Source organism: Nicotiana tomentosiformis, chromosome 6, assembly GCF_000390325.3.
Source record: "Nicotiana tomentosiformis chromosome 6, ASM39032v3, whole genome shotgun sequence".
Taxonomy (NCBI): Eukaryota; Viridiplantae; Streptophyta; class Magnoliopsida; order Solanales; family Solanaceae; genus Nicotiana; species Nicotiana tomentosiformis.
In genome coordinates, this window is record NC_090817.1 from 72,441,888 (window position 1) to 72,454,958 (window position 13,071).

Here is a 13,071-nt window from a genome sequence, read left to right on the forward strand (position 1 = left end):
AATAAAATAATTTCGTGTCTATATGTTAGTTTGCTATTCTATTTGAATACTGTCTTTCTAGAATTTTACATGCATATTACTAATTGTGCCTTATCTGCACATCATTTTGTCTTTTTAATGAATTTTGTCTTTATTACTAACTATTTAGTGCAGAACTAAAACCAAAAATGTTGAGGTTTTGTTTTTAAGATGAAATATTCTTAAAATGAGGGTGAATGGGAAATGGAGGAAAAATGAAATTTTGAGTAAAATTTTAAGTTTTCCCCTGTTGACAATGAGACATTGTCCCATATTGGAAGAGGAAGACATTTTTGGTGGGTATATATATAATTGCTCTTCTTGTAGCTCTTAAAGAGTTAAGAAGAAAGCAAGCCTCGCGCCGTCGTCGTCGCTCGCTCGGCTACGGCTTCGGCTTCCACAAACATGTAATGCTTGCTCCACCATGGAGGGTGGACGTTTGGTCTTGCTACCGAACTTTGTGTTCGCTAAAACACGTTTGGTCTTCTTCAACATTTTGCTGCTATATATATATGTGTGATTTGCTACCGAACTTTGTGTTCGCTAAAACACTGGGGTGAATTCAGTGGGCTCGAATTTATTATTGTTTCATTACGTTAAATTATATTTTGCAGAATTGTTATTCAAAATTATATTTTGCAGAATTATAATTTACAAATACAGCAATATTGGCGGGAATAACAAAAAATCCGATTAAAAAATGACAGGAATATTGGTGTTTGATGATATGTCTGCAAGAGGTGAATCCAGATTCATGGTCAGTGTTAATTGCATTTGCGTTTGCAGACTGCACTTGAGGAAAAATGTTTGCTTCTTTCTTTCTCCTCATTTTTTCCCCCCAAACCTAATAGCTACTTCAAAAACTCTGCAAGATTCTGATTCCTGAAGATCACGAAGTTAAAATTTCTACTTTTAGTACCTATCTTACTGGCTTCAAGTCAATCTTATGCATTTATATTGCCGGCATCTTTTAAAGTTTTTTCAAAATACTCATTTAAATTAGTGCAGTTCATCTTTTACTTTAAAAAAAATAAATTAATATATTCTTTCTAGATGGCCCTGCTTAAGAATGAACAATCTAGATATCATTTATACTATTGTAGATAACAACTGTTGTGTAATAGAAATTCCTTAAGCTTCCATTAAGGAGTCATATGATGGGTCTTTTATTCTAACTTCTGTTTATTAGATGAGGACTCTGCCAACAAATTTTTAAGTAATGGATAATGAGAAGATGTATATGTTTAGTGGTTTACATAAACACTATTGGATTCGTTCTTTTACCTTAGTATCTTATAAAAGACTATAGTAAGAGATGATACTAATATCACAGAGTAATATAGAGCAAGAAAATATTAGACATCTAAAGAATGTGCTTCTCCTGTGGATGGAAACAAAAAAATCATTAATGATGCTATTCATTATGGTCTGGCCATATGACAAACCGTGAAGGATAAATGTTATGCGAATTGACTCAATTGCTTATAAGTAAAGATTAGGTTCTTTAGACTTGGTCAACTGTAACTAATCAAAAATAAATCTTGGTTAAGCACAAAATTTTATATATGTTTATATATATATGAAAGACGTGCTTGGTCATACCTACTTGTGGATAAATCTTTTTATTTACTACAATGATTGTTATTAGAAAAGAATCTAAGGATTATTAAAGTATGATGTTTGAAGCCATTTATGCAATGACTGTTGCTTATAAATAATCTTGGTTGTGGTTGCTTATTTGGACAAAAATAATAACCTAATACGAATTTAACCAATTAAAGAGAATTTTCTTTTCTTTCTTCCAGATACCAATAACAACAACAACAACCCAGTATAATCCCACTAGTGGGGTCTGGGGAGGGTAGTGTGTACGCAGACCTTACCCTTACTCTGGGATAGAGAGGTTGTTTCCGATAGACCCTCGGCTCCTTCCCTCCAAGAACTCCCCACCTTATTCTTGGGGTGACTCGAACTCACAACCTCTTGGTTGGAAGTGGAGGGTGCTTACCACTAGAGCAACCCACTCTTGTCATAAAACTTTATTTTTTATCGGTGCCAGATACCCTAAACTTATAGTGTGTAGTAAGACTAAATGGTGATTAAATACTTGTGATATTTGAACTTCTTGCTTGCCTCTCTATTTTCATGGTATAAATGAAATATTATTCTTCTTTTTGGGTTTAGTTGATGATATATTGCTTCTAAAACTAAGTTATTTTCTTCCATGTTGGTATGCTTACTGATTTTGGAGCGGTCTCTGCAGCACCTAGATAAGTAATATGATGTTATGTAATCATAAGAGATGCATGGTCTACTTGATAGTGATATGTGGGTGGCTCATTAGCTAATATGTTTTCCAATTACTATAATTTCTTTATAAAGTACTTACAAGTGTGTAAATGTTCATATAAATTACCTTCATGTTGGTTGTATATTTCTAATTTTTATCCTTTTTTCCTGCTCTAATATACCTTTTGATTTAAAGTTAGAAATGCTCTGCGTATTCCTTTTTGATGCATTAAATTTCAAACAATATTGGTGCTTATAGTCCAGGAGGGACAACGATCTTATACCTCTTTATGTGTAAGGGTTTTCCTTAAGAGAGTCTAGCTATTGTTAAAGCTGAAAAATAACTACTCCAAGATATGTCTTTTTGGCTCTCGAAACTGAGGTTCACGTAAATCAAACTTAGTCTTTTATCCACTTTCCTTGAAAATTATGAATGCCCTTAATATAGGTCAATGAAATTTCTTGATAAATGTTCTCTACCCAAGTGCTGGAAGATGAGCTTATGGTGGTTACTACTTGGACAGGTTGTCTGCAGAATATATTCATGCATATATTATGACTGCTATGTGAAGTGTAACCAGAGAAGAGTTCCTTTCAAAGAAGAAGCCACCAGTACTACTATCTATTCTAAGAGAAGAAGAAGTTTTGGACCAATAGTACCACTAAATGATAGATATCACCACATTGTGAGACAAGAATTGAACGGCAAGCCAACCTATAAGTTGCATAACTGAATCTGCCACAAACTACAAGGTTAGCAGCAAGCTGGTTCGTCAACTAAAGCTGTAATGTTCTCTCTACACAAGTCCAACGAAGGTGGTTTGACTGCAAACCCATGACAGTTTTGCACTCTCCAAGTTTGTTTTTCCAATAGTATTACCTCAAAAGCCTTCACTAACGTAGGACTCTGTGAAGTTCCTCAGCCTCCTTGCAGGAAAGCAGGTTTTCTTATGACACTATTGGTTCCCACCTGTAGTGCATCTATCCCGCACATGTTCCTTGAAGTAGCAAATGGTGCCATGATCAATAACCAACTATGTCTGTGGAATTTATGCACCCTCACTGCTATTCTAGCACTTGCTAATAATCAACTCAGCAACAAAGTGAGGACATAGAGCTGGTTTTTGCTTCATCTTTTCTACATGGTTTTTGCTTTTTCTCTTCTTCAGAATTTGATAGACGACAGTGACTTTTTTCATTAAAGATCTGTAGTTAACGTTAGATGACCTTTGCTAATAATGTCTCCTACCCTGATGATAGTGTATTTGTGACGATTTGGCATCAGTAGCGGCAAATTTTAGCATAGTTTACCGTTGGATTCTTTTAAAAAATTATAGCTCTCTGTACGTCTAAATTTATACTTATCACATGGTTATTTCTCTTATTTGGTATACCATAATTGCAAATTTGATTGCTTACATAGACTTGGAAAATATGGTTTGGTATATAGAGGTAAATTTGTTGAGAACAAAGGTAGTATTGGAGCTATAAATAGAAGCTACTAAAGTCTTCACCGCTTTAAAGGACTGAATGCTAATATTTCTTAATGTCCGTCAACAACCATCTTTGACTTCTATATTAAGGATTTACAATATTGTTTCCAAATTTACCCAGACATGAAGTTAAGTGTTGGTTAATTTTGTCATGGTGTGTGTACTCAATTATTTTTAAATGACTCTACATTATTTCTTAATTTTTTATTTCATAAATTTGCTTTTTTTTTTTAATTTCGAAAATATTATGAATCACAATTGGTAGGAAAGGATAAAACGACTAAAAAATTCGTCACACGATCTCTAAGCTTCTAGGTTCAAAAAATCTTTTTATCAAGAGGAATAAAAGACATTGAGCATTTGCAATGAATGAAAATTACAATTCGAATTGTTGGGCCCGAGGTGTGCCCGGGCAGGACTCAACTGGTATATATACATTGAGCATTTGCAATGAATGAAAATTACAATTCGAATTGTTGGGCCCGAGCTGTGCCCGGGCAGGACTCAACTAGTGTATATATATATAAATATATATATGACACGTGATGATTCAAACATTTATTTTTATGAAGGAACAAAAACATTAATTAATGGGAAAAATTTCATGTATAATAATACAATAATCTTTTACATTAGTATAATACACGAATTTAAAATAAAAGGACATCATCAAAATTTACACAAATGATCAATTTTGTCGTGTTAGTTAGATAATTATGTATTATATTGTAAAAGTATTTAATGTAATGGTATCTTAACGAACACTTCTTTGTGGACAATATATTTTTTGTGTATGTTTCCTCCTAATGCTTTGGTTGCTTTACCTTAACCAAAAATTTTGTTGTTGATCTCTATATCTCTCTTGAAAGTGCAATATACGTTTGTTCGTGCAAGAAAATATATTACGGTAAAAATAGTTTAATATTTAGGATGTTTGTCCTTGTGCTTTATTTGTTATATTTGCAAAACATAAACATACTAAAAATTATTTTCACACAAATTTAAAAGGATATTCCTTAGTTTCGGAAGACGAAAGTTGAATTCAAGGATAAGAATATACTTAGAAGCACAAAGTATTATATTTTTTTTACATGTATGACGTTATTGTCAAAACTTCTATATACCATCTGTGTGCTATTACATAAGCTATTCGGTGTATCTAAGTTTTTCAGTAGCATGACGGACATATTTGTTTTTCAAAATTAACCTATATACAATGGAAGATCAGTTTTAACTTAGTCTATTATATATATGGTGACACTAACATACGTAAGAAATAATAAACTTGACAACAAACATGTATGGTAGAAGACCATTTGGTATTAAAGTATTTAAGTATTCTTGTTGGTAGTAATTATTGGTATCATTTTCTACTGAGTCAGAAACTGAAAAATATTTTATTTTTATTATAATCAATCAATCTTTTATTTAGTTGATCAACATATTCATTTCTTCTAGCTAAAATATCTTTTTAATTCTATCATGTGATTTGCACAAATTGCGTTTTAATCTAATGGTAGAAATATTTCTCTTATTAAATGCACTATTATTACCATTAAGATTGATAACCAAGTATTCAGAAAAAATCAAATCATCTTTTATTGGATGCTTTTCTTCGTTTTCGACACGAAGCAAAAAAGACACAGAATACTGGATTTATTCTTACTTTATATTTTTTGTCAGTTGAATCTTTTTCATTTGAGGTAGAAGTTTAACTTTGGCAAGCTAGCTTTTACAGTCTCTGCTTTTGTCGATTTTGAAACTACTGGTAGTACTTAACAGAAATCACCTCCCAAACCATTAATTGTCCACCAAACGTTTCATTAATAAGAACTCCAGACAATTATTTCGATCGTTTGATACTTTATCATAAGTGCTTCATCCCATATTATCAATTTTGTTTTTCTTATAAATTTAGCACCATTGCTCTGCTTTGATATATTTGTGATGGTTATTTAAGTTGTTTGAAGAGGTATATTAAATCTAAAGTGGGTGGCCTCACAATAAAATCGTTGTTGATACACCACTTGCTATTATTGCTAACAGTGTCATGCCTCTTGATATGATATTTGCAAGTAATGCATGACATAGAAATATTATTTCGATTCCGTAGGAGTCATCTACAAAGAATAATTCCGTTATACCAGAGTCGACTCTTTATAATATAGTCTTGAAAGCTTGTTCTTGATTAAGATTTAGCTTTGATTGTGCTTCCTTAGTCACTTGTATAGCATTTTGATTCTTAATAATATACTAACATTTTTACTTTGTATTCTAACGCTCTTTTTATGTAATACATTTATGTATCCTAAGATTTATTTTAACTTGAATAAGAATTTAACTCATATGATGAATTAAAAAATAATTGAATTGGATTCTCTCGCTAAATAATTAATTAAAAGATTTAATTATTTGGTTTTAACATAAAAAATAATTTATTCTATGTTGATTCAGATCTTAATATTAGTTCATCTCTTGTTTTGAATATTTAATCTTAATTATAATTTTATCCACTATAAATTTTATTTTCAAAGAGTAAAAGATTGATATGACATTTCACTTTTAGATCTTTATGTTTGATGAATCATTAGTGGTATTGACTCTTACCAACCATTTTTTTCTCTTTCTCACACATTTATATTCTTAAATATTTTCTTAATTGTTGTTTAATAATTGGGTATTTTTTAATATTACACGAAAAATTGATTAAAAAATATTATTTGAGTAGGAAAATAGTTCAAATATAATAGTATAAAAATATATTATTATGGGGGTATTTTTTTTCTCAATTTTAACTCTTTATGCAATCCATTTAATATTATGTTTTTGGTATTGGACATTATGGAGTGGTAATGTATTGCCAATACGGAGGATTCTTATGAAATTGATTTTATTAAACCTTCATACATATTTTTAATAAGAATTTAATAGACAAAATTTTATTAATTTTAAAATCTTAAATATTAAAAATTAGCAAAGAAGGTATTGTAGTCCAAAAATAGGTTATTACAGTTATGTCCTTTCTCTATGAATTCTTTCGCTTAATATTTTAGGGCTTTTGGTATATTAATATTGTATTTATACTTTTATAAAAAATAGACTCTCCTTTTTCTAAATAGATTTGGACAATATAATACATTCTCAAATTAAATTAGTAATAGGACATTATAATACATTCTCGAATTAAATTAGTAATAGAAATTTTTAAGAAGTATATCCTAAAAGTAATGTGATTATATGACTAAAGATATTTACTTGTTCAATTTTATATGAATTAGACCGCCCGAAAGTAATTATACTAATAGGATTCCTAAAGGTAATCATATAGGATTTCTAATGTATAGTATTATGTCCTTAAACTAATAGGATTATAAGACTAATATCTAGAATTTCGGTTATGTCCTTTTATTATAAGTTATCATGCTTAATATTATAAGGTTATTTTTGTAAACCGACATTGTATTCATGCTCTCTCTCTCTATATATATATATATATGTATATATGACTTTGTGTCTAAAAAATAATATTGATTTTGCTATTACTGATTAGATTATGATGGTCATAAGGAAATTAGAGAACAATATATATATATATATATATATATATGACTTTGTGTCTAAAAAATAATATTGATTTTGCTATTACTGATTAGATTATGATGGTCATAAGGAAATTAGAGAACAAGGACTTAAGGGCAACATGTCATAAAGTACCTAGCCTTAAAGAGCAGGTCAATAGATCTAGTTATAAAAGTTTGAAAAGAGGCTAATCACCAAGAGCATGCTAAGTAGGGGATATACCTCAAGTAATTTCAAGATACGATTTAAAAAGCCTATGTAATATGAAATATAGTAGTACAATACCAACATATAGTTGTAATAAGACTAAGAGTGATGTGAAAGATCGTATAGGTTAAGAGCTAAAGGATATTATCCTAGACAAAATTAAAATTCGAAGAAGCTACTACAGATAAAGAAAGAAAAATACATGATAAGAGTATATACCCCCTTTTATTGGCAACTACACGTATGCTTGTTCTTTTTAAATCTAATGAGCGCTGGAAATAATGTAAGTTAGGCTTGAATTGTGTGTTGTTGAATTAGCCTCCTTGCCGAAGTGTAGTGTTTGGATTGATGTATAGTGCTCCTCCTTTTGGAAGTATGTACGGTTGTTGGTTGTAGAGATATTCGAAAAATAGGAAATTTTGGGGTAGCTTTAGCTACAAAGGAGTAATGAAGTTAATGTAATGATAGGCTTGAATTGCATGTTTAAGAGTGTGAATAATTGTATTATGTAACTTCTTGTTGGGGTTTGTGTGTGGTTAATTATTGTGATAAGGAGAAATAGGATTCTTCGGGATAACTCCGGTTACAAGGAAACTCTAGTGAATTTTTAATGCAAATTTTAGGAGTTAGTCAAATTTTAGGCAATGATCCACGTTCGAAGATGAATCAAAGGGGAATATAATATAACACCTCGCAAATTCAGGCTAGGTTTGAACTCGTTAAATGCTTGTGGTTGGCCCGAATTATGGTAACTGATGTGTATTCACATGTAGAAGTTGAGGTTTAAGTATGTATCAAGTATACAAAAAGAATGGAGTTGTAAAGAATCGAAAGAAAATAAGTTGAAAACATTTGGGTCAAGATGCAGCCGGAATGCGGACCGCATGTTCAATATGCATGTGGAGTCTTCGGAACACACTAAAAGTTAAAAATTTCAAGTCTCTGAACTATGTTGGACATACAGACAGTATGTTGTACCATTTTTTGAGTCCAAAAGTGTTAAAAAATTTAAATCTTTGAAGTTTACATGTGGAGGTCGTATACAGGCCGCATGTTCAACATACATGCCGTATATTTAACATATGAGCCATATATCAATAGTATATTTGTAGTATATTTGACGTATATACGACCAACATACGGATGGTACGTACAATATAGAGATCGTATGTGATAGAAAAAACTAATAAGAATCAATAAATACAAGAATATTTTAGATTTCAAACTAATACATTTTGGCCGACTTTTTGAGGAGAAAAACACCCTAGAGCTTCCCCAATCAATACAAGATTTTTGATAATTCAACAAGGAGTAATTGAGGTAGAATATTGAAAATTCTTCAAAGAGTAATTGCTTGAGCTTTGGAGATTGCTTTTTAATTGATTTAGTAGGATTTAAGGTATGTCGCCTTGGACACCCCTTTTCACTATAAAGGTGTGTGAGTACATGATACACACTATGAATGGGTTGTTGAACTTGAACTAGCATAACGCTTATGAATGTGATTTACTTAAATCAAAGTATGTCTTCGAACTATTGATTTTTGAGTATGATTTTCTGAATTAAAGCATGAGTTTTTGAGATGTCCTTGCTAAAGAAATAATGAACATGAATGAATTGGCTACTATGCCATGATTAACAAAAAGGCATACATGATAAGCACGAAACTTATTTGGGCCTATTTGGGCATGTATGGTTATTCGGGCATGTATGGGTGATTTACTTGGGTTTGTATGAGCAATGGAATTGAGCCTTTTTTGGCAATGGTACTGGGCTTGTATGGGCAAAGGCATGAGTCTTGATTGACGGTAATTTATATAGGCCTATATTGGCATGATATGATTTCTGAACATGATGAACAAATACTGTATTATCTCTTTATTGTTGATTCTTGTAGAACGCATGATTTACTGTACTTATTTAATTTGAATAGTTTCATTATTATTGTTTTATTTTACACTTTGTACTTACTTTATTTATATGCGTACTTGATCCTAGATATTTACTGAGTACCTAGTACTCTGGTATATCATTGTTATTTTTTATGGTATGTTAGGCAGCAGAGTAGAGTAGGTACAGACAGATCGAGTGGGCTAGGAGTACTTGTTGCTTTCGAGTTGTTGGTGAACCCACATCCTTGTTCGGAGTTCCATTGAGTCATTTATTAATTCTTTTTAGTTTCAAGCTGTATTTTGAGTTCGATTATTTTTCTTAGAAGTTCCATAGACAATGGTCATACTGTGGGAAGTATTGTGCAAGTCATTGCTTAGCTTATTTTCAAGATTTTTGGATTATTACATTCAATTCAGATTATTTTATTTAGACTTATTTTCATCATACTTAATGTTTAATAATTTTTTAACTAAACGAGGGGCAAGTATCGTAATATCTATCTTATAAGGTGCTTTCGGCGCTATTCCTTATCATAGGATGCCTATTGCGCCAGGGTCGGGTTTGGGACGTGAAAGTGAAGAGGATCAAGTCATACCGTAGTTCAGAATGGATGAACTTCTTTTTTTCCCCTTTTATATATCCTAACTTTTTCCTAGGCCGCCTCTTTCGAGGTTTTCAACCTAGAGAACCTTTTTTTGTGTCGTACATAATTTATACTCTTGCAGACCAGGAGTAACATGTAGTTTATGTTCTTGCATTAAGGATTTTAGTTACTTTCAAGGATAGTACTTCTTCAAGAATTTTTTATTGATAGAACCGATTCTTAAGCCTTTTGTATCAATAAGCTTGTAAGCACCACTTGAATAAACTTCTTGCACAATATATGGTCCATCCCATTTTGAACTAAACTTAGTTCTAGTTGATGAAAAATGATGATAGGTCTTCTTATCGCGAGGACTTGATCTCCTACTTAAAAGGATCTCGGGCGAACTCTTTTATTGAAGGTGCGAGACAATCGAGCTTGATAACATTCAAGACTTTGTTGAGCTTCCAACCTCTTATCAAAAGCTTCCAATTTTACTAGTCGAAGTCGAGCATTTTCTTCATCGATGATCCCTTTTTGAATAGCAAGTCATAAGGAAGGTATTTGACGCTTGAGTGGCAAAACAACCTCATCTCCATAGAAAAACGAATAAGGGGTTACTTATATTGGTGTGTGGTGAGTTATCCTGTATGCCAACACAGATTCATCCATACGATCATGTCAATCTCGTTTGAACTTGGAGACGACTTTATTTAACAAGTCATATATAGTCTTATTAAATGCCTCACTTAAACTACTGGCGGTAACATAGTACATAGAAGAGTTATATTGCTTGAAGCCAAAGATGTCACAAATCTTATTCATCAACTTGTTGTCAAATAAATTTTTATTATCTATTATTATATAACGAGGAATATCAAAGCAATAAATGATGTTTACTCGGATGAAATTCGCAACATTGTCCTTCTTTACTTCCTTGAGGGTAACAACTTCCACCTATTTTAAGAAGTAATTAGTTGTATTTAAGATGTACAAATGTCTGCCATAAGATTTTGTGTAACGACCTGACCGGTCGTTTTGAGCTTTAGCATATCGTTCGGCGGTTTGAGACCTTTAGTATCTTCACATTGACTTGCATGTGTAGTTGATTTTGATTTTCGAAAAGTTCGGAGTTGATTTGAAAGACTAATTCTGTAACGATCCGACCGGTCGTTTTGAGCATTTACGCTTCTTTCAACTATTTAAAGTCTTGAATAATTTCTTACGAGTATTATGACTTGTGTGAATTATTGATTTTGGTTTTAAGGTATTTCAGAGTTAGCTTGGAAGTTTAAGTTGAAATAGTTGATCGGATATTGACTTATGTGTAAACGACCTCGGAATTTAATTCTGATGATTCCAATAGCTCTGCTGTATGGTGATGTTGGACTTAGGAGTGTGTCCGAAAAATTATTTGGAGGTCTGTAGTAGAATTAGGCTTGAAATGCCGAAAGTTAAATTTTGAGAAATTTGACCGGGGGGTTGACTTTTTGATATCGAGGTCGGAATCCGATTCTGAAAATTGAAATAGCTTCGTTATGTCATTTATGACTTGTGTGTAAAATTTGAAATCATTCCGGATTGATTTGATGTATTTCGGCACAAGATATAGAATTTGAAAGTTCAAAGTTCATTAGGCTTGAATTGAGGCATGATTCGTAGTTTTAGCATTGTTTGATGTGATTCGAGGCTTCGACTAAGTTCGTATGATGTTTTAGGACTTGTTGGTATATTTGGTTGAGGTCCTGAGGGGCTCGGGTGAGTTTTGGGGTAATTTCGGATCATTTTTAGGCCATTCTTAGTTGCTGATTTTTGTCCACAGAGGTATGCATCGCGATCGCGAAGAGCAATTTTGCTGTTTGGGCACTGTGAATCGCGATCGCGGAAGCCTTTTCGCGATCGCGTAGAGGAAAATCCTGTTGCACTGACCCGACTTTGGAAGCTTATATCTCACAATCTATAAGGAATTTGGAGATGATCCAAAAATTAAAGTTGTAGCCCTTGATGTCTAGTTTTCTGAAATGTAAATCAATTATCATTTGGAGTTGTGTACAAACAGTTGTGGTAGATACACTACAAGCTGTCCGAGAAGAGTTTGAAAATCTCTGTTACATAGGGCTGACTTTGAAAGCTTATATCTCGAACTCTATAAAGAATTGGGAGATGAGCAACAAATGACAGGTATAACCCTTGGTGTCTAGTTTTGCAGAAAGTTAAACCATTTATAATTTGGAGTTTTGTACAAAACGTTATGACCATTATACTGGAGGCTGTCTGGAAGATGTTAGGAAGTTTGTTCTTCATGATCGCGATTGGTTTTCCGCGATCGCGAAGAGCAAATTTGGGGCTGAAAAGTTTTGAGCTTCGCGATCGCGAAGAGTAAATACCTGGGCAGTAGCTATATTTTAAAGTTTCAGCCATTTTAAACATATTTGGAGCTATGGAGCTCGGATTGAAGCGATTTTTGAGGCGATTTTCACCATATAGATTGGAGTAAGTGTTCTATACCTGAAAGTGATTATACTTCATGATTCTATGGTTATATTCATCATTTATTTCGGATTTAAATAGAAGAAATCAAGATTTTTGCAAAACCTTCCAAAAACAAAAATTTAAGATTTGGAGGTCGAGTTGTTATCGGAATTTGATAAAATTGATATGGTTGAACTCGTATCGGAATGAGTATTCGGATTTTGTAACTTTTATCAGGTTCCGAGGCATAGACCCCACATGCGATTTTTGAGCTAAAATTTAGGATTTTTATGGAAAATTAGCATATTCTTATGGAATTAATTCCAATGAATTTTATTGACCGAGATCCCGGAACAACACCTAGAGTCTGGTAATACCAAAATCCACTCCAACTCAAATTTAGCAAATTCAAAAACCTTCAAAATGTAAACTTCCGACAATAAGTGTCGAATCACTCATGGACTACCCGATACTCAAGATGAACCTACGTCCAAGTCCAAATTTACCTTATGAACCTATAGGACACTTCAAATCTTG

The 13,071-nt window shown here is 32.4% G+C and overlaps 1 long non-coding RNA gene across 2 annotated transcripts; it reads left to right on the plus strand.

Moving 5' to 3' along the window:
* The first annotated feature begins 730 nt into the window (after positions 1-730).
* On the plus strand, positions 731-3,684 carry LOC138893336 (uncharacterized). 2 transcript variants are annotated; one of them, XR_011408645.1, is made up of 2 exons: positions 731-823; positions 2,832-3,684. It is a non-coding gene; the product is annotated as an uncharacterized lncRNA (long non-coding RNA). The 2 variants fall into 2 exon arrangements; XR_011408646.1 differs by having other exon boundaries at positions 732-758.
* The last annotated feature ends 9,387 nt before the right edge of the window (positions 3,685-13,071 follow it).